At 42.8% G+C, this 19,408-nt stretch overlaps 1 protein-coding gene across 3 annotated transcripts in view; it reads left to right on the forward strand.

The window, feature by feature from the left end:
• Positions 1–7,438: 7,438 nt before the first annotated feature.
• The window catches only part of SOCS5 (suppressor of cytokine signaling 5), a 34,097-nt gene continuing 22,127 nt past the window's right edge, over positions 7,439–19,408 (forward strand). Inside the window, exon 1 of one of the 3 annotated variants that reach the window (XM_040058551.2) lies at positions 7,439–7,529. The gene's annotated coding sequence lies outside the window, so the exon portion shown is untranslated. Of the gene's footprint in view, positions 7,530–7,754; positions 7,827–16,956; positions 17,001–19,408 lie in introns of those variants that run through there. The other 2 variants (XM_040058549.1, XM_040058550.2) reach the window with 2 other exon arrangements.

Genomic DNA, 19,408 nt, shown 5'->3' on the forward strand with positions numbered 1-19,408 from the left:
GAAGAGGCTTGAAAACAACCATAACTTGCTGCTTGCTTTCTCAGACATGTCTATATTTCTGGAGTCCATGTTGGTCCTGATAGACACTGCAGACTCTATCCTAGATGCCAAAATGATCTGTGTAGCTGGCTGTGAAGCACGGCACGTTGGAATTACTTGGTGAAGGTCTGATGAGACACGCAGTTTGTTGTTGTCATTTCGCAACCAGGTGACTTAACCAAAGCCAATCCCGACAACGCATCTGAAGTCCAAAATGGCATCTGGAAAAGATCCCCAGCAATGCGGTACGCCTGTGGGAAAACAACAGTGCCCCAAAGCCCACTGTTTTCTTTGTCACCCCACTAGAACTGGGTGACACAGAGGTTAAAGAGCAAGGCCAGTCCCAGTGGAGGTGTATCACTGCCCAGCTGTGCAGGCCTGGGAAGAGGACTATGGCTGACATGTGCTCGGTGCATTGCTAACGACATTGGCAAACCACTCTGGGTCTGTGTGTGAGGAGCAGTGTGAGGCAGGAGATCCAGGAGTTGTCTTACCCAGCTCTATAACTCTATATAAACCCATGCTCTCTTAGTCTCAATGGCAAGGTAGGTAGGCTAATAAATATATTCTGTTCTAACCTAGGACACAAAGCTTAGAAAACTAATTTAGAAGGTTATTAGCTACTATTTAGTTAGCTGAAGATGTGATAAAAGTTTCCCCTCATTTAAAAAAATAAGTCAAACATTCGTGAAATATTTTAAATAAATATAGCGCATTTAAGACAATCTAATCCCCTTCTAGGTTTAAATTCACATCTAAAACTTTCACGACTTCTTCAGTTTGTCTCTTGTCCTGAATTTTGTCCCTCTTCATTTCCAATCTAGTGTGTTTCACCCCTCCTCTGACAGCTTGGGCTCCCTGGGGATCACCATAGTGCTGCTGGCCTTATTGACATGCTTGGGAGTGCTTGGCTGCCTTCAGAAATCACATTAGTAGCCACTAACACCAACCATTACTGATTATCATCAGATTTTTATGAAAGTAAAATATCTAAATCCTAAATCCTATATTGCTGATCTTCAGTGCTTTGAAAACATGGAACAAGTTCAGAACTTCTTTGCTGCAAGTGTGGACATCTCCAAGAGGAGTGAAACCACCAACCAGAATGTCTCCCAAACCACCTTGTGACAGGGACTGCCAGAGAAGAATACAGCCTGCACAGATATTCTCGGGGAATGTCCAGCTGCTTTGATTTATACTCAAATTATGCTGACAATCAAGGGACCTGGAGAAGAGATTTTTTAAAGCAAATTTGTAGGTTGTTTGGTATAAAACCTTGATAGTATAATGCAACCCTGTTGATGCTGGCGTCAGGCATCACACACAATTTTGCTTCACCTCTCTCTAACTAATTGTAATTTCTGCAGATTAAAAGTGCTCTTATAAGTGCTGAAAATCAGCCTTCCGTGTTGAATCACGGAAGGCACGGCCTACCAATTCTGCAATACAGTGGACAGTCAGAGGGACAGAGCACTGAAAATACAAGCCTGGCACGCATCTGGGTGATGTAAACTAGGCTTCAACCCAACCTCTTCCTACTGTCGCTGTAGCCTGAAAAATTGTGCAAATGCATTGCTGCTGAAGAAAGGAAGGAAAACGAAACAAGTCCAGAGAACAGGACCACCAGCTCACATTAGTACTCTGCCCTGGTGAAATAAACCAGATCCTTCAGACTAAATAGGCACAAAGGAAGGTCTCCTTGGGAATATAGCTGCTTGAATAGGAATGGCTCTAATCTCAGCAGTACCACAAATCCCTTTTGAGAAAAGGAATTTTCAGACTCTTTAAATTTTTAACTGTTCTTCATTTTGTGTGAAACAGCGCTGTGCCTCAAGCACTCTAATAACATTCCTGGCTTGCTCTGCTGTCACAATCTGTAAAAACTCATCCAGGTAGATGATTTGGAGTTTAATATCAAATTGCTTTGGAGAATATTCATGGTTGGAAGTGCATAATAATATGTTTTATAATTGCTGTTAAAAAAAAAAAAAAAGGCTAGAAGAGAAGTGGTTTGCTTTCATCCATTGGGGAGCTCTGCTTTGTTATTACATTCTGTGCAATGATAATTAATAATTCCACAACCAGCACTAAAAAAACGTTCCCTGGCTAAAATTTTCAAAAGTAACTAATGATTTGAGGTTTCTTTGCTTTTATGTATTCAGTTTGAAATACCTTGAAGATGAATCTGGTTTTCATAAGATGCTAAGCACTGATTTTCTGCAAATGATTGAGCTCCCTCTCAAAAACTTTAGACCCTGTCATTTTAAGGCCGATAGACACTGTTTACTAGTGACAAAAGTATGCCGATTCATTCATTAGTTACAGAGCACTAGATTAGATCACAAATAAATCCATTTCAAAGGAAAATATTTTAAAATTATACCTTCCTTGCACCTGCAAGAACAGACTTCTTGACTCTTGGGATGATTGGAAGTTACTTAATGAACAAACAAACAAGCAAAAGAGGGTAGGCTAGAGACCGGTTCTAGCAGTTGCTTTGTATTACTCAGTAAAAGAAAGATGAAGAATGCATACTACAGTCTTGGGTGGTGCTTGGACATGTCAGAGTACTTTTGAATGTCGCTGCATGTGTTGTGCCTGCCTGAAGCTGTCCTGGAGCCTGACTGTCCTTTTTCTGGCAGGAGTCACTATTAACACCTATGCAAAGTGGGGAACCTGCAACCAAATCAGAAAACTGATGTTTCAGCCTTGATGTTGATGCTTATTCAAAGTACAGAACAATGGAGAAAGGAGAATCATAGGTGTTCTTATTTCATCCACCCAAATGATTCAGCTTCCAAAAAAATCAGAAAGGCTTCTACGTCCTTTCCCCAGCTCAGCTGCAGTGGAGCAGGCAGAGGAAAGCAAAGGACTGAAGGAGAAAGCAAGTGACTAACCCCTTCTGAGCCCTTCTTCCACCACAGTGATTCCTTATTTCATGCCCCTCTATTTCTAGTCATGCTCAGTTAGCCCAGATTAAAAGTTCTTGGACCTGTATTATCCAGCTTGATCCAGTCACTTTACCAGCCTTGCCTTTTCTTTGAAGGGCAGTCCCAGGCAAGGGCACGTGTGCTGGATGTTCAGGTCAACATTTCAAAAATGCATTATTCTTCTGAGGTTCCTGCATTTTTAAGTACAACCTTGTGAACAACCAGATCACCACGCTGCAACTGATTTTACATTCAAGTAAAGCTGCCAGAGGTCAGCGAAGGCAAAGCAGGGCAGCACTTGGTAGGTGAAGGTGCCCAGCAGGAGCTGGCTGGCCTGCTGATGAGGGTTCCTCCATTCTTAATCCTGAAGCTGTGCCATGTTGGGATTATTTTTGTTTAAGATTAGACACCAGACAAGACCCTGCATTTGCTCTACCGTCCCCAGGATTGTCCATTTTTGCTTTGCAGAGGTCTCTGTCCCTATTGCAAGTCCCTCTTGCCAAATCTTGTAGTTTATCTAGTACACACCCATCAGCCTTTTGCTTCAAGGTATCCTTTGCTGACCGGATTTATCCACAGACACCAAGATTTCCTCAGCAGGATAATGAAAGTGCTTATTATTTTACTCCTGCTCTCCTTCCTTGCTATTATATTAGATTTTCCATCACTAATTATTCTTCTCTGCCCAGCTGAATGAGAGAGTAGTGTTCATCTCACTCTGAATGGAAAAAGACTGGAAGTAAGGAGGCAGCATCGAGTACTCACACTTCTGATGACTGTTGTGATTCCCACGGGCAATCCTCTGGTTGAGTGTCACCATGGCCTAGAAAAAGCTCCCTAGCACAGGAAATTCCTACCACTGCAGCTGCACCTCAGTTCCACAGACACACAGATTTTTGGGCACAGATGCTGGGTCTGCAGAGAAGGCTGCTTGCCACATCAGCCAGAATTGAAAGGTGCTCTTCTGCCTTGCTGAACTCCAATTCAGTTTTAGAATACCAGATACTGAGGTTTGGTAAGTGGCTAATGCTGTTAGGAGTGAGAGGAGAACATGTATATTGGCTAACTTCATCAAACTTATTAAGTTCTATCTGGAATTAAAAAGTTTATTTAAGATTTAAGAGCCTGCATTTGCTCTCTCAGAATTGCTCTAGACTGCAGAGAGGATAAACTCTGGAGAAGGGAGTGGGAAAGAGTGCTCGGGGCCAGAGCTGTACAGGTTGCCAGGGTCAGACAATTTGCAACACAGAAGCAGGATCAGCCAGGAGCACATGGAGAAGAAACGATCCAGCAGATCTGGGCTAAGGGAACATGGTTAATGTGGCAGCTTGGGGCTGGTGAAGCAACCACGGTGGCCCATAGCACAGAAAGTGGGCAACGTCACCCAGGAGTGGCAGACCGAGGGCACTGTGCACAGCATGCCCCGCAGCGCTGCATTGTTGGCAGCACACACCCCAGGCTGGCGGCATGCCTGGGAAATAAACACCAAAAGATGAAAGCAAGCCAACGTGGGAGGCAGCAGCCGGCTCAGTTTCCAGCTTCTGATCACCTTCTTCCAAGTGGTGTTTCCTCACAGCATCCCCTTGTCCTCCTACAATGCACAGATCATTGCCCTCCATCAGGAAAATTAAATGCCTAATAAGAAAGAAGGGGTTGCCCAGAAATTTCCCCAGGGAAATTTCATTCATTTTCATTCGAGGGTGTGTGCACACCTTGAGAAAGGAGGTGATCTGATTTCTTCCAATAGGGTCATTGCGGCCTCATAGTTTGGAGCACTCACAACAGTCCATGGCTTTCTCATATCCCTCCCAGTCTTACTGACAGAGCTCTTCAGATCTCCAACACATCAGTACAGAAAAACCACAGCAAGTTCCATCATGCTTTGAGGGCTCAGAGCTGGTTCCTTACATCAATGCTTCCTCACAAAATCAAAGTATGTCCTACAGCTGCCTGGGTCAGGTTGGTGAAGCCCGGGCATGACAACCACCAGCTGCAGTCTCCATCCTGCTGAGCTCTGGCCACAGCCTTGCTCTGCTGGTATGAGGAATTTTTCTTCTTGTTTATAGCTAGTAGCCTATTTCCTTTCTTTTCCTCCATCCTACCATCAGATCTTCAAAATGAAACAAAGCAGTTGATTATTTTCCTCCACCCAGTTATAAATTCTTTGCCCTAGTAGCAGGCCAGAATGGCAGGTGTTTTTACTAGATTAAACTGTTGGCTGAACCTTAATCCTGACAAAAATGGTAACATCAAGAGGACCCGCTCTGCAAATATAAAGAGATAGCAAATCTGAGGGCTTATGTTATTAAAACTTTATACTTCTGCTAAGTTTTAGGCATCTAGCATAAAAATATTTACTGCATACTGGAAATGAAAATGCTACAGTTTACTATAAAATTAATTAAAAAGTGAAACAGCCTATAAATTGAGGTTGAAACTGACTTACAGAACTTTTATACAAGTGGAGTCAGTGTTAGATAACTGCAGAAAAGATTGTTGTGGTTTAACCCCTGGCTTCATCCTCTTTATATCTTCCCTTCAGGTATTTATACACATCAATAAGATCCTCTTCTAAGCCTTTTCTTCTCCAGCCAGAACAGCCCTATCTCCTCTAGCCCCTCTTCACAGGAGAGGTGCTCCAATCCCCTAATACCTTCACGACCCTCTGTTGAACTCTCTGCAGTAGCTTTGTATCTCCCTTGTACTGGGGAGCTTAGCAGGTTCAGCTGCACCAGCGCTGAGGAGAGAAGCAGAATCAATCCCTCAGCCTGCTGGCAACATGCAGCCCTGGACACCCTTATCCTTCTCCGCATCAAGGGCGTGTTGTTGGCTCATGTTCAACTTGGTGCCCACCAGGTCCTTCTCACAGAGCTGCTGGGACAGTCCCCTGCACGTAAAGGTGCCTGTGGCTGCTGCTCCCCAGGTGCAGGACTCTGCATTTCCCCATGCTGAACTGTTAACCAGATCCTGGGTATGCTGGCTCTATATTTATTTTGCCTGTTATTGCTACGTGTTAGCATGTTCTTTCTTGCACTGTTTACGTAGGCCTGCCAAGTGGCAATTTAGCTGCATTTGTGCGGGGTGCACATGAACCCTTCATGAGTGCTACCCTGCTCTAGAGATGTAAATTCACACATTGGCCTCATCAGTATCATTTTGAATGCAACTAACATCAATTATGTATGTTTCATTTTATTTTTCACCCTCTTCCAAGGTGCAGAATTGCTTATAGAGTGTATTATTTCATCTTTAGGGTTTTTGTTGGTAATGTGTATACTAGGCTGCGTTCTATATGCTGAAGTATTTTAAGCTGTCTCTTCTTCAAGCTAATCCAGGGTGGCTATCTCAGACTCTCGTCACAGGGCAAGTGCTGCACCTTCCCCTGGACCACTTGGTGGCTTCCACTGAACTTGTTTGAGTTTGTTGATATTCTCCTTGCATTTTGGAGACACTATTCCACATGTGGCTGAGCGGTAAAAAATAATCACTCTCTTTGGCCTACTGGCTATGCTTCCAGTGGTGACCTGGGTGATGCTCTCGGCTGCCTTTGCTGCCAGGACACACTGCTGGCTCACGGCCAATGAGACCCCACATCTTTTCCTGCAAAGCTGCTCCACAGCCCATCAGTCCCCACCCTGTCCTCTTGCAGAGTCTGTTCCTTCCCAAGTGCTGGACTTGTCAAATTTCCTAGTACTTGTCCTTGCTGAGTTTTAAAGATGTCCTGTCAGGTCATTCCCCCAACCCGTCTAGATCCATTTAAATGGCAGCTCTGTCCTGCAGCTCTCACTGCTCCCACTTTAGCACTACCTGCAAGCTTGTTGAGCACCCACTCCGTCTACTCCTCAAAAGTCTCTGAGTAAGATATCAAAGAGAACCGGCTCCAGCCATTCTCCGCTTGCTGCTGCCTTCCAGTAAACTCTTCTCTCCGAGCCTGACATCTATGCTTTTCCCATCTAAGTGTGCACCCTCTGCACTGTATTCTGTTCACCCTCCGTCCCAGCGTGTCTGCCAGATACAGGAAGATGCGATGCGTTCTGTCACTTGGAATTCCAGCTGTCTTTCTGCGCTGGTGCAGCAGCAAGCGATTCCTTTGCCCGACGTGATCGGATGTTACTTCTCCTGCACTTAGGCCAAGCCACGGATTTGCTCCCCATTATACGGAGGAAGGGAGAGGAAACTATTTCGAATGGGGTATTATTCCCAAAAATACCGGCGCGTCTCCAAGGGTCTCCAGCGTAAGCTTTTGCTGCCCCCTTCAGCGAGCAAGGAGCCGCCTGACCGCTGCAGGCGCAGTGCCGGGGCGGTCCCTGCCTGCGCAGCGGCCGGCGCCCCCGCGCCGTTCCGGCCCTGACGCCGTGCGTCGCTGGGAATTCCGGCTCCCGGCGGGGCGGGGGCTCCGCTCGGCGGCCCCTTCCCCGCGCCGCCTCCTGCCGCCCGCCCCCGCACGTGACTCCGCCCGGGCCCAAGATGGCCGCCGGCCGCCGAGCCCATTGCCGGCGCGGGCATCGCGCCCGACTCCAAGATGGTGGTCAATGGAGGCCACCGGAGACAGCCTAGCGGGTCAGCGCCAGCGCCGAGGTCCGATTGGCTGGGAGACGCCCCGCCCCCGCCGGCCCGCCGCTCCCATTGGCGCCGCGGGGGGCCAGGCCGCCTCTCATTGGCCGGCGAGGTGTCGCTCCCGGTGTCTCCGCTCCGGGGCCCGGGGAACTATTTTACATCGGGCGGAGGGAGGGAGGGGGCTCGGTCCGGTCGCTCCGGGAGCGGCACCGGCGGCGGTCCCGGGCCGGGGATGCTGCGGGCGCTGCCCCCGCCGGGACGGCGCTGAGGCGCCGCTGCCCCCGCCGGGACGGCGCAGCGGTAGGTGCTGCCTCCGGTCGGGGCGCGGGCGCGGGCAGCGGGCGGGACCCGCCTGCGCCGCTCGCCCCCCGGCGGCCACAGGCGGCCGCGGCCCCGCTGCCGCCCGCCGAGGCCGCGGCTTCGTGCGGGAGGGAGGCGGGAGCTGCCGCCCTGTCCCGGCCCGAGGGAGCCGGGGGAAGGGGCGGCGAGGACTCGGCTGTACCCGCGGCCGGGAGAAGGGCGCCTGGGGCGGGGGAGGCGGGCAGCGGGGTGGGGGGGGGGCGGTTCCGTTCGGTCCCGGCCGTCCCGCTGAGGGTTCGCAGCGGAGCCCCGGGCGCGGGGGGTCGAACCTGCCCCGGCCGGACGGGGGTGCCCGGTGTCGGCACTCGGGGTGGTCGTGGGGCTGGTGCTGGAGCAGCGGGGTGGTCGGCGGTCTCCGGTATCCGGGTTTGCGCTCACGGTTTGTCCGTAGGGAAATCGCCCTGGCAGAATTAGCGCTAAAGAGCCCTCCGGGCGCCCAGCCTCCTGTTAACCCCTTCTGCGGAGGGGCGTGCGTTAAGCGTCAGGCCGTCTTCCCTCGTGAGAGCTCGTAAAAGTTTGCAAGTGGTCTTTATAAGCATCCGACTCGAAGTTGTGAATGGTTTCTTGGAATTGTAGGAGCAGTAAATCGAGTTATTTCTGCTGTTGTTGTTGACTTTGTACTTTAGTATTTGCACTGAATCACAGTGGCTTAATCCCATAGAATACATTTCTGTCTCTGAATATTTATTTCATCAGGGTTGTGTATCATCTGGTGATGTGATCTTATAAACCCAGCATGTACAATAGTCTGTTTCCATTCCCTGAATACTTGCAGAATGCTTCCTCTTTTTTTTTTTTTTCCTCTCTCCTATAAAGCTTGTTGAAGTTTTCTGCACTGTTTCTGTTTGTAAGCAATACATTTTATGCTGCTCATCATACGGTGCCATGTCCCATTCTGTGAGGTGTGATCCCTGGCTATACCACACAAAATAAAGATGCTTTTTCACTGGAGCTAATTCCAGTATGGTTTGGTAATGTTACATCCATTGAAATCTTGAGGTGTGATCCGTGCAACTCAAGACCTCGTGTCATTCAAATTTGTGCTGTTCAAGGCTTTTCACTGAAGATTCCATGCAGCTCTCAGCCTGAGCATAACCTCTTGTTACCTTGAATATCCCCAGCTGATGAGTTTGCTGCAGTGAGACATTTGAAAGGAGGCAAGTTTCCAAGTTAGCAACCTCCTACTTCATTCAGTTGTCAGTTTGTAAACCAAGATATTCAAATGGACCTCGTATCGAAGCGATAGCCTTAACAATAGAGTTTCTGTCAGAACAGATCCAATTCTTTACATTTTTGTGCATGACTAAGTATGGCACAGTGAATTAGCTGTACTTCTTGGGCCAATTATTTGTAAGTCCAAAGCAAACTACTGAAAGAGAAACCAAACCAATTTTGTGAACTGGTGGACTGAGCTTATGAATTCTGTTCTGATTTTCCAGTTGGTCTAAATGTCCTGCCTGTACTCTGCTTTTCAGGATTGCATTAGCAATACAAATCAGGTGGTAAATTCAGAGAGTTGGGTAACTTGACATGACTTCATGTGTATGAGAGCATTGGAGAAATGGCTGGCTTAGTCCTTGGAGGAGTATCTAGAATTTCTCTTCTATTGCTCTTTTAATGATGGCAGGTATATCTAAGAAGGAGGGAGAAAATGGGAGGGATTAGAAATCAACTGTGTTCTAGTAGAGAGATGTTGTTTTTTTGTTTTGTTTTTTTTTTTAATCTTCTTTGAAACGTGAAACCTGTCACTCTGCAGCAAGGTTCTAGAGAAATGACTGATTGTTCTTCAAATTAGATGTTTCTGTGATGGACTTATAACCCAAGTTGGTATAGCATGCATTTTGGGGGCTCATTCGTTTTGTTTAGAGGTAGATTTTAGTCTAGTCAAACAACAGTGATGGTTTTTGTTAATAGTTATAAAGCACCTTGTCCTGTGATAGCTTCCTGCAAAACAGCTCAATTTTTGATAGATACTTCATGGATTCAGATTACTTCATGTAACTTCCATACGGCAATTTTATCTGTTCTTAAAATTTAGTTAAAGTGGTGATATTTTATTTACTGTTGCAAATAGTGAAAACAAATGTAAAATCTAAATGGGATAACATTTTTTGTACTAAATCGTACCATTCCTGACTTTGTAGCTGAAATAACTTTTGATGTAAAGGCTCCATCATAAACTCCTAAAATACTGAGTTTTATTCCGAAGTATTGGAATAGATTGGCTAGTTAAGTAATTCTTGAATAACTGTCCACTTTAGGCTGATCTCCTTGCCTTGTTTCTCCAAGAGCTGTGCTTTGTACTTGCAGCCTTAGGGGAAAATTAGCACTTAGTTTTACCTTGTGGTATTTGTGCCTAGAGGCTTCAGGGAGGCACAAGGTTTGGTTGTGTTGAGCAACATGCAGTGCCTAACCTCCATCTGATCATGGCCTGCACTGTAATGACAAGCCCTCTGTCTTCCAAAGATATCCACCTGGTTTGAAAAAACACCTTTTGATTTATGGGGTTTGAGGTCTGAAGGATGATCAGCTTTTCTGATGTGTTGACCCATGCATTACTTTGAAACAAACGTGCGATTGCTTCCTTAAATAAGAAATGCCCTGGAGTGATATGTATTTGTGTGGTTTGGTTGTTGGACAGCATATTTTAATCTTTGAGCTATATCTAGTTAAAAATGTTGTATTTGAAATTTAGTAAATGTATGCTATACCTTCTGGAGCCCTTATACTTTGTCAGCTTGATAAATTAACTTTGACACACTGAATATTTTTCACCAGCTAACGTAGCTGTTAGTTAAGTTAAATAAAGGAGAAGAGCCCACATGCTCTCTCCATGCTTACAGCTGGACATTTCTGTTAAATTCTTCAACAAAAATGAAATTTTGATTGGTTCTTAAAGCTTCATGAATACACTAATTGGTGAATCATCTAATGTGCTGTTTAGTTTCAGGAAATATGAAATGGCTCACTAACTTTGTAGTTACAAGATTATGCAGACCTTCTGAAAATCTCAGTAAGAAAATGTGTGCAGTGGTGGTGGTTGATATTTTTGGCTGTGAGAGAAGTTGGCTAAAACTCAATGCAGTTATGCATAGTCTGCACTAGTTTATATGGTAGGAACTCACTTGAAGAATTATCTGGAAGGAAGAAAGAATAATTTTACAGGTTTATCTGCTCTTGGGACCTTATCCAGATTTTGCTGAAGAAGTTTGCATCCAGGAACCTCTTCTGGCTCTGTAACGGGTCCTAAATGTAGTTACTTTTCACCCTGTGTTTTTACAGTGCTGTGGTTGTTGAATTCTTCAGCCTTAATGTTGGACAGCTGCAAAACATTTAAAGCCTATCTTTGAAAGATTGGGATAAGAAGGAGGGGGAGAGGGAGGCTGGCCCAGATAAGTAATACTTCATGAGGACTCTGAAGTATTTTCTTTATGTAGCAGTATTCGGTGTGTTCAGGGCTAGCTGGAGACTACTTGATTATGTACTGCATTATCAAATGAAGTATTTAAACCAGTTCTCTTTTCTTGTGAAAGTTTGAATCTTTACAGTTGTTGAAGAATCAAAGAGGTCAGGAATTTGGTTTTCTTGTTGTTGCAGCAGAATAAGAGCAATTTCAGTGCAGTACATAATCACTCTGTGTAAACTCGAGGTTTTTACAACAAATATTTTCACTGCTGTTGAAGGTGCATGGAGCATTCCTTAAGATACTATTGTATTGCAGTACATACTGCAATACCTGTGGTGAGCACCAGTTTGTTAGAGGCAGAAACTTTTACAGTGGTTATAAGTGCTTCAGTGATTTCTGACTGGAGCACATTTGCAGAGGTGAAATTTGAAGTATTGCTTAAAAATTGGAGTAGGAGCAATCAAAACCAGTTTTTCTGCAATAGTGAATCTGATAACATTTTTGTTCCTCCTCAGCAGAATGAATTCTAATAGTAATTCAACAGTCAGCCTGGCTCCCAAATGAAATAACTTGGGCCCCATTGCTCAAGACTCAAATGTCAATCATAGGATTAAGAATTGTAATTCTGGGATAAAAAATGTCTGGCACTTACTACCTAATATTCTCATTAGGCTAGTAGAGACTCAAGGGCTGCAGTTGAATGAATTAGGCTTGATCAAGCCTGTGATAAAAACTGATCAAGATAATCTCTTAGACTTTTTGGCCTCTGATAAAAATTTAGCTCGTAGTGGTTGCTTATGCCAGTTTGACTTAATTTTCTTCATGGAACTTGCCTAGCTGAGGATGAACGTGTTTAATGGGGTAGACCCTGTTTCTTGAAAAGAGCTTGGAGCTGGAAACTTCCATCTCCAAGATGTCTCTAGCTTCTGATACTTAGAATTTCATCTGCTTAGGTATATCTGTTTTTATATCAAGCTGTATACTCTGTCTCTGTGCCTTGTGTTTTTGGTTTTGCAGTCAGACGTGTGCAGCAGCGTTTGATTTACTTGTGGAAAAAGTACCTGTTATTAAACTTTGATTTTGGGGAGCTTTTATGTTTGGCATCTGTGAAGGAGATATTTTAATAATTTCACTAGTACACTAACTTAACAGTTTTATCAATTTTTTTTTTTAATTTAAAATTTGCTGAAAAGTTAAAATTTCTATTGGGTTGTGTCTTGCAGTGTTTTTGACTTCATAGATAGGATTTCTCATTAGTTGGTCTTAATTGTGGTGTGGAGGAGGAAGGTAATAATGTATTTTTAAGGTGTCAGAGAGTTGTGGTGGTAAAATTATTAACAGTTAAGATAGAGAGGTCACGTTATGGGGTTATCTTTACTCAAAGGACATTCCTTTCAACCAAAAGCTAGCAATCTGATTGTTTCCAGTTTTGCATCTCAGACAGGATAATACCAGGCCATCCCTGTAGGCCCCACCAAGAGCCATCTCCATATTGTCGTGTTATTTACTGCCTGAATCCTCATTAGAGTTGTGGCTCTCTAGCAACAGACTTAAGGAGACCATCCCTCTCGGGGAGGGTACCTGGCTTTGTTAACATTGATATGATTGCTTTTCCTTGTCTTTTTCTGAAACTGTGTGTGATTAGGTTTCTGCAGTTGCTTGGCAGAGAACCAGGAAAGATGCTGTCAGTGTTCTCTCACTGTGATCATAGTTAATAAAGCTTCTGTTTGACCTGTCTTAAATTGCATTTGTGTTATTACACACTTCAAGTCCCCAGGTTCTCTGACACAGTTTCTCCATTTTTGTTCTACTGGTTCATTTAGTCCACACTGTTCTAATTTCTTTTTCCCTCTGGGTTAGTTTGTGGTGGGTTAAGGGAGACCAACTCTGTGTTGGTGGATGTGGTGGTACGGAGGGGTGATGGTGCTATGTTGTCCCTTCAGACTGCAGTGACTTGTCCTCTCTGAAGTCTGTATTGTCCAGCCACACTCTTCATGTAAAAAAAGTCTCTTGAATCCAGTAAGCAAAGTTTCTGCTGCCAAGATCTCGCTGGGTATTTCGGCAGGTTCTTGCCAGCAGTTTAATTCATTTGGACATTTGACACGATTTGAAACTTTGGCAACAAACCTGATCTTTGATTTTTGCTTTAATTTTATTTGCTCATAGTACATTGAGACCTTAATGCAGACTGTCACAATGATGGTAGTTTTTTAAAGTTTCAGTATCAAACCAGCTTTGTCTTCAAAAATGTGTGTGGTTTATCCACCGAAGAAATTCCTCATATTTATTGTTCTTCAGATCTGGCCAACTTATTTATGGAAGCAAGAACTTTGACTACAGGAGCTCTGGTTCTTACAGATGTAAACCAGATTATTTGTCATAATTTAGATTATGAGTTTGAAGTTACTGATTGTATAGTATATCCCGGAGAATGCAAAAGTACTACTGGGTTTAAAAACACGGAACTGCACAGTACTCACTCTGGGAGAGGATATCAGGACTGTAAAAAAATAATTTACCTGTTCTTGTATTCTCTGCTGAGCAGCATGTATTGGCCAGACAGGTTTTTTATTAGGTGTACCCTGTGATGGTTGGGACTATTCTTATGTTACATCCCATTACTGTATTTCAGGCGCATGTCGTCTGCCTGTTAGTATTTGCTGACATGATTAGCATATAGCCTGGTCTGGCAATTAACAGACTCTGTCCCATCTGGATTATGACATTGTAATTGTTGGGTTTTTTCCATAACGTAGTTGTCTTTAGTTCAGAATGTTTGAAATGGTATTTTTCAGAAAATCTGGCTTTATACTTGACACTTAGCATAATGTCCATTGGTAAAGTTGTAGAAATACTGATGTATTTTTTTTTAACCCCTATTTACTTAATCTACTCGAGAAAGAAAATGAATTTCTTGTTCTTTATGAGAAAAATAACTTAGCAATTAGTCTTCCAGTATGACAATTCCAAAATAAATTCTCTTAGGTCTTCTGTGGTTCTTTCATGTCTCAAATTATTTCCAAGTTTAGTTAATCTACACAGTTGTCTAAATTATAGAGGTATTTTTATTGAATTGTATTCTAGCAACATTTATTTTAGTAAACACACAGACTCTTTCAGATTGACCTGATGATTTGTTTCCCTTTACTGGAACTAAAAAGATAAAATCTGGGAATCAGTCAGAAGTTTTAATTTTTATAATACTGAAATAGTTGTGCTGTGAGAAGTGAGAAAGCTGTTTTGCCTCAAGAGTCTGTGTTGCCCGGTATCAGTTCTCATGTGCAGATGATACGGTTTTGTTTACTCAAATTCCTTGGGGTCTGAAGCATTTGTTAAGGGATTTAGCATTTCTGTTGGTAGAATTGTTAGTCCCCATGTGCAAACAACACGGTTTTGTTCTCTTGAACTCCTTTAGGAGTGAAGTGTCAGTGGTTTTGTCAGAATGATTGTGACTAACATTCAAAACTATCAAGTAATTGCACTCATCCATAGCTCAGGGTTGCTTATGTGGGTGACTGATGACCACTGCGTTAAACAAATTTTCTATTTTGATATTTGTCCAACAGTTGTGAATAAGTTTGGTGCCTTAAGGTCCAGACCCAGACCAGTAGAGCAACTGGTGTCTGAAATAGTAGTAGGCATCTTGTATCTTAGATCAAGGTTTGGACTTAGATTCAGTATGGCAATAGTTTTGGAAAAACATTGTGTCCTGTATAATTCAGGAAAAACTGACTTTTTGTTGATTTAACTTACTCTTGCTTTCAGATCAGAAGCTGGTTTCTAGGGGCTAGCTCCTAAGATGCCTGAAAGTTTGAAATGTCCTGGCTTTGAGTGTTATTTGCTTTGTCTCTTCCCCACATCTGATAATCACTGTTGTATATTTTGGTGACCGATGTTTAGCATTTTTCACAACTACTTTTGATCGTAATTTTAAGAATGGAAAAAAATAGCAATGTACCATTGGTTGTCTCTTTGACAGTACCTATATTTAAGTATGTATGGAAATCCTTGTTGCTAGTGTGCTCTGTAGGAACTTTACAGCCCTTTTTCAGCAAGAGAGTTTATATGGGTAGAAAATATTCTCCTTGAGTATCATAGATGACAACAGCTAGCAGTAAATGCAAGTCTTCAGCTTATTTTGTAAATGGTTTTTAAGATAGAAGTGATTTTGGTTTTAGTCCTGGAAGTTCTTGCTTATAGGCTCAAAAATTATCACATTATGAAACCACTTTTATTTTTTCCAATTACGCAAATAACTCAGTAGAAGCAAAAACTGCAGAATGTCTCCATAGCCCATGAATTCTATATTTTTAAGAATTAGTCAAATACGAAATGTTCATCAATTTTGCGCCATGATAATCAAATGGTTTCAATGCTAGTAAAGTTAATGTGGCATACTAATAGTATATCTGTTCATGGTTGAGGAATGTGTGATCCTTGTACTTGCTTTAAAGCCTGTAATAAGTGAAAGGAATCTTGATTTGACCATTACATTGACAGTGGCATGTGCAATTTCACACAAGTTTCCTAATGGGACACCTGCAGCGGTGTTTTGTTTTCCTGAGAAATAGATACACTGATTTTTGGGCTTACTTTGTTCATAATTGCAGAGAGCAGTAAGTAAAACAAACCTGAAAAGTGTAGAGAAAAGGGAATAATGTTATGTAAGGAGATAAAATGCCATGCAGTTACAGTTTATGATTTGTTCTTTATTATGAAATTTCATAAAGTCATATTTCTCCTTTTTAATAATAATGCTTTTTTTTTCCTGACAGAAGTTTGATATTGCAAAGATGAGCAAAGCAGAAGTTCTGCCCTTTTTGTTATGCAGTACAAATCTAGAATGAGAATGTTCAGGGTCCTGTCTCAGTTTTGCCCTGTAAACTCACCAGTTGTATCACATTTTCCGGGGTCTCACAAATGCTGGGCTTGGTTTCTTCTTTTACTCATAGACTTGCTTTTCTTTGTACTGTTAAGTTATAGCTCGGATGCCAGAAAATCTACTTTGCAGTTTAATTTTGGCTGACTTGAAGAGGGTCAGTAATTATAGTTACTGTTTCCAGCAAGTTGAGTTTTTCCAGAAGTCTTTTTATGAAGAATGTGACTGTGGATTAATTGAATGTAAAAATGAGTCAAAAACTTTCTTCTGCCAAAGGCAAATATAGGAGTAGGTGCTAGTAAGGTTTTCAAAACTCTGTTACCTAGGTAATTTGTAGATGTAGTGCGAGCAGTTGCCCAAAGAAGTATAAAACTGATTTAATTTATTGAGAAAGTTACTGGAGTACAGCTTACCTATAAAATAGATAGCAATCCTCTGCAAGTTTTTTAGTTTTCACTCTTACAAGCAAATTGATGTTGAGGTATTTTTAAAACCTACTGCTGCCAGGCTTCCTGTCAACAGTAAGGTCATCATCTCTAAAGCATGGTACCCTGTGTTTTTTCAAGTTATTCTGAATTCAGAGAGGACAGTAAGTTAGCAGTTGTTGATTTAAGACTATGCTGACATCACGGATGACATACCTAATAGAACTTCTCTTCTGCCTTACTTGTTTACGTGCCTTCCTTTAGTGTCTGGCAGGGCTGAAGAAGCAGCAGTGGTGCTCTGAGGCAGCAGGATGACGTGCTTTAGTCATTCAGTAGCATCTGAGAGTACTCAGCTGATGCCTCTCTCCTGAAGGATGTTTAGTTCTGCGGTTTCATTAATCACTGTAAGTTTTGCTAATGCCCAGGATGCACTTCTCTTTTATAAAAACATCATAGTATCGCTATAAGGAATGATCCAAAGGGAAGCGTTTTGCAAACATAGAGGAGTTTGTTGTTAGCATGGAAAAATAGTCTTGGTGTTTGCTGTTGGAAACCCTTGTGATTTGTGTATAGGAGCTGTGGTGTTACAGATACAGCTACATATGAAAATATTCTGGTCTTTGATTTGGGACAGTATTGAAAGCCAAATCTGGAAAAAGAGTGTCAATGTACAAAGGCAACTCTCTATTACAAAATCTCACTAGGTGGGCCTACCTGTATAGCATCATTTGCAAATCCTTCAAGTGTAGCTGAATCCAGTACTCGTAATCTTTGTTTCCTACTCATTTAGCTTTGCATGTATGTTTTGTCTTTTTACTAATTTTGGACTTGAGTTGTGTATTTAGCTCTAAAGGGAAGTGATGCCTCTATGCAGGAACTGAGTTTGGGGCCCAAATAAATATATGTAGAAAGTTGCTTCTCAAAAGGCTTTGCATAAAGGTACCTGTTCTATGTGTACAGGAGTTAAGTAGATAGGGATAAGCTGTGTATTTATACATAACTATAAATACAACTGGTAGTTGTGTGGGAATAGGCAGAAAGAAGACAGACTTGAGCCTCCTTGGTGAGGAGCAGCAGCCATGGAACATATCATGAATTGGGGGAAGTGGAGTTCTGTGTCATCCCTGCTGAGCTGAAGTTGTTACCACCACAGGTACTGTGTTGCCAAACTTGTGTGTGTTCCCTGGGCTGTAGCACAGTGCCAGCCTGGTAAATGAATTATTTCTGCTTTTATGTCTTTCTCCTTTCTCATCGGGGAGAAAGGACATATGACCATGGAAATCTGTTGTGGGAATATGTTAAGTCCCATGGAAATCTGTTGTGGGAATATGTTAAGTCCTTGCTTTCAGAAGCAGGCAGCAAAGCTGGTGCAGGGCCGGGAAGCAATGTCTTGTGAGCAGCAGCTGAGGGCTTTGGGCTTGTCTGGTTTGGGGAAAAGGAGGCTGAGCATGACCTCATTGGCTCTCTACAGCTCCCTGAGGAAGGCAAGTGGAGAGAGAGGTGCTGGGCTTTTCTTCCTGGGACTGAGAGGTGGGATGTGTGGGAATGGTTCAAAGCTGCTCCAGGGCAGGCTGCACATTGGGAAACATTTCTTCAAACACTGGAGCAGGCACCCTAGGGAGGTGGTCGATGCCCCAAGCCTGTGAGTGTTTCAGAGGTGTTTGGACATTGCCCTTTAAAACGTGTTTTAGCTTGGTCAGCCTGGAATTGGTCAGGCAGTTGGACCAGGTGATTATTGTAGGTCCCTCTCAACAGAAATATTCTATTCTATAGAACAAAGAAGGTTAAAAAAAAAAAAAAAGTCCCAACAACAAAAAAAACCACCCCAGTAATTAGACAAAATTAACTTTGTACAAAGAGTAGCTGTGTTCAAAGGTATTTCAGTTTTAGGCTGGGTGCATGTTGTGCTCACATCATGATACTTCAAATAGCTTAAAATTCCCCATAGTGGGAGTTGAGCAACAGTAACTGGATGTAAAGAGTTAATGGCTATGGTTTTATTTACATGTGATTTGAATGTAAATAGAGTGTCCAGCACTGCTTGTAAGAGAATCAGAAGAGTGCAGAAAAAAACTCTCCTGGTTGTATTTTCTTACAGTTGAGGTGGGGTTTTTCCCCTCTTCACTCTCTTTGAGAGGTCTTATCTTGTCCTTCTAGACTTTAGCTCCTGCTTACTGTAGGCCTAAAAGTTCTCTATTTTCAGTCTCTTATTAATTTAACAGAATATTGTCTTTGCATATGTCCATGTTGCTTCACTTTCTTGTTTGCTCTCTTAGGATGGAGTATGCCATTGTATGAGATCAAGGCAGTGCAGCCTTCTAGTTGAATCTGTCTCTGAGGCTTGCAAAGGTCACTGATTTACCTTCAGATTTTTTTCTGGAGAAAACAAGATGGCATAGAGTGTTAACGTTACTCTCAGTGAGTAAACAAGCAATTTGAATTCGTAGGAAGGAAGATAGTATTATGTTTTATTTGTGTTTGCTGGCTCCATCCTGTGCTGCCATTTCACTGAACCTGACATTAGTCATCGCACAAATAACTCTGAAGATGTCTAGCTGTTCACCCAGCAGTTTGCAAAATCAGAATGGACAATTTGAATGGTTTGCTTTTGTATCATTGACAAAGCATCCTATTTTGTTATGCAGCTGTAAACCTCTGTAACAAAAAGCATTACTGCTTAAGTGAAAATAGGGGTTCACAGAAGTCATTGTTCCCATTGGTGTTCTTCCTTCATCTGTTTCTTCTAGAGATAATAGGAAGTGTTGGAAAAAATTTAAGTGATGGTATATTCAATCATTAATAACTTTCCTGA

Source organism: Hirundo rustica, chromosome 3 (assembly GCF_015227805.2).
Source record: "Hirundo rustica isolate bHirRus1 chromosome 3, bHirRus1.pri.v3, whole genome shotgun sequence".
In the NCBI taxonomy this organism is placed as follows: Eukaryota; Metazoa; Chordata; class Aves; order Passeriformes; family Hirundinidae; genus Hirundo; species Hirundo rustica.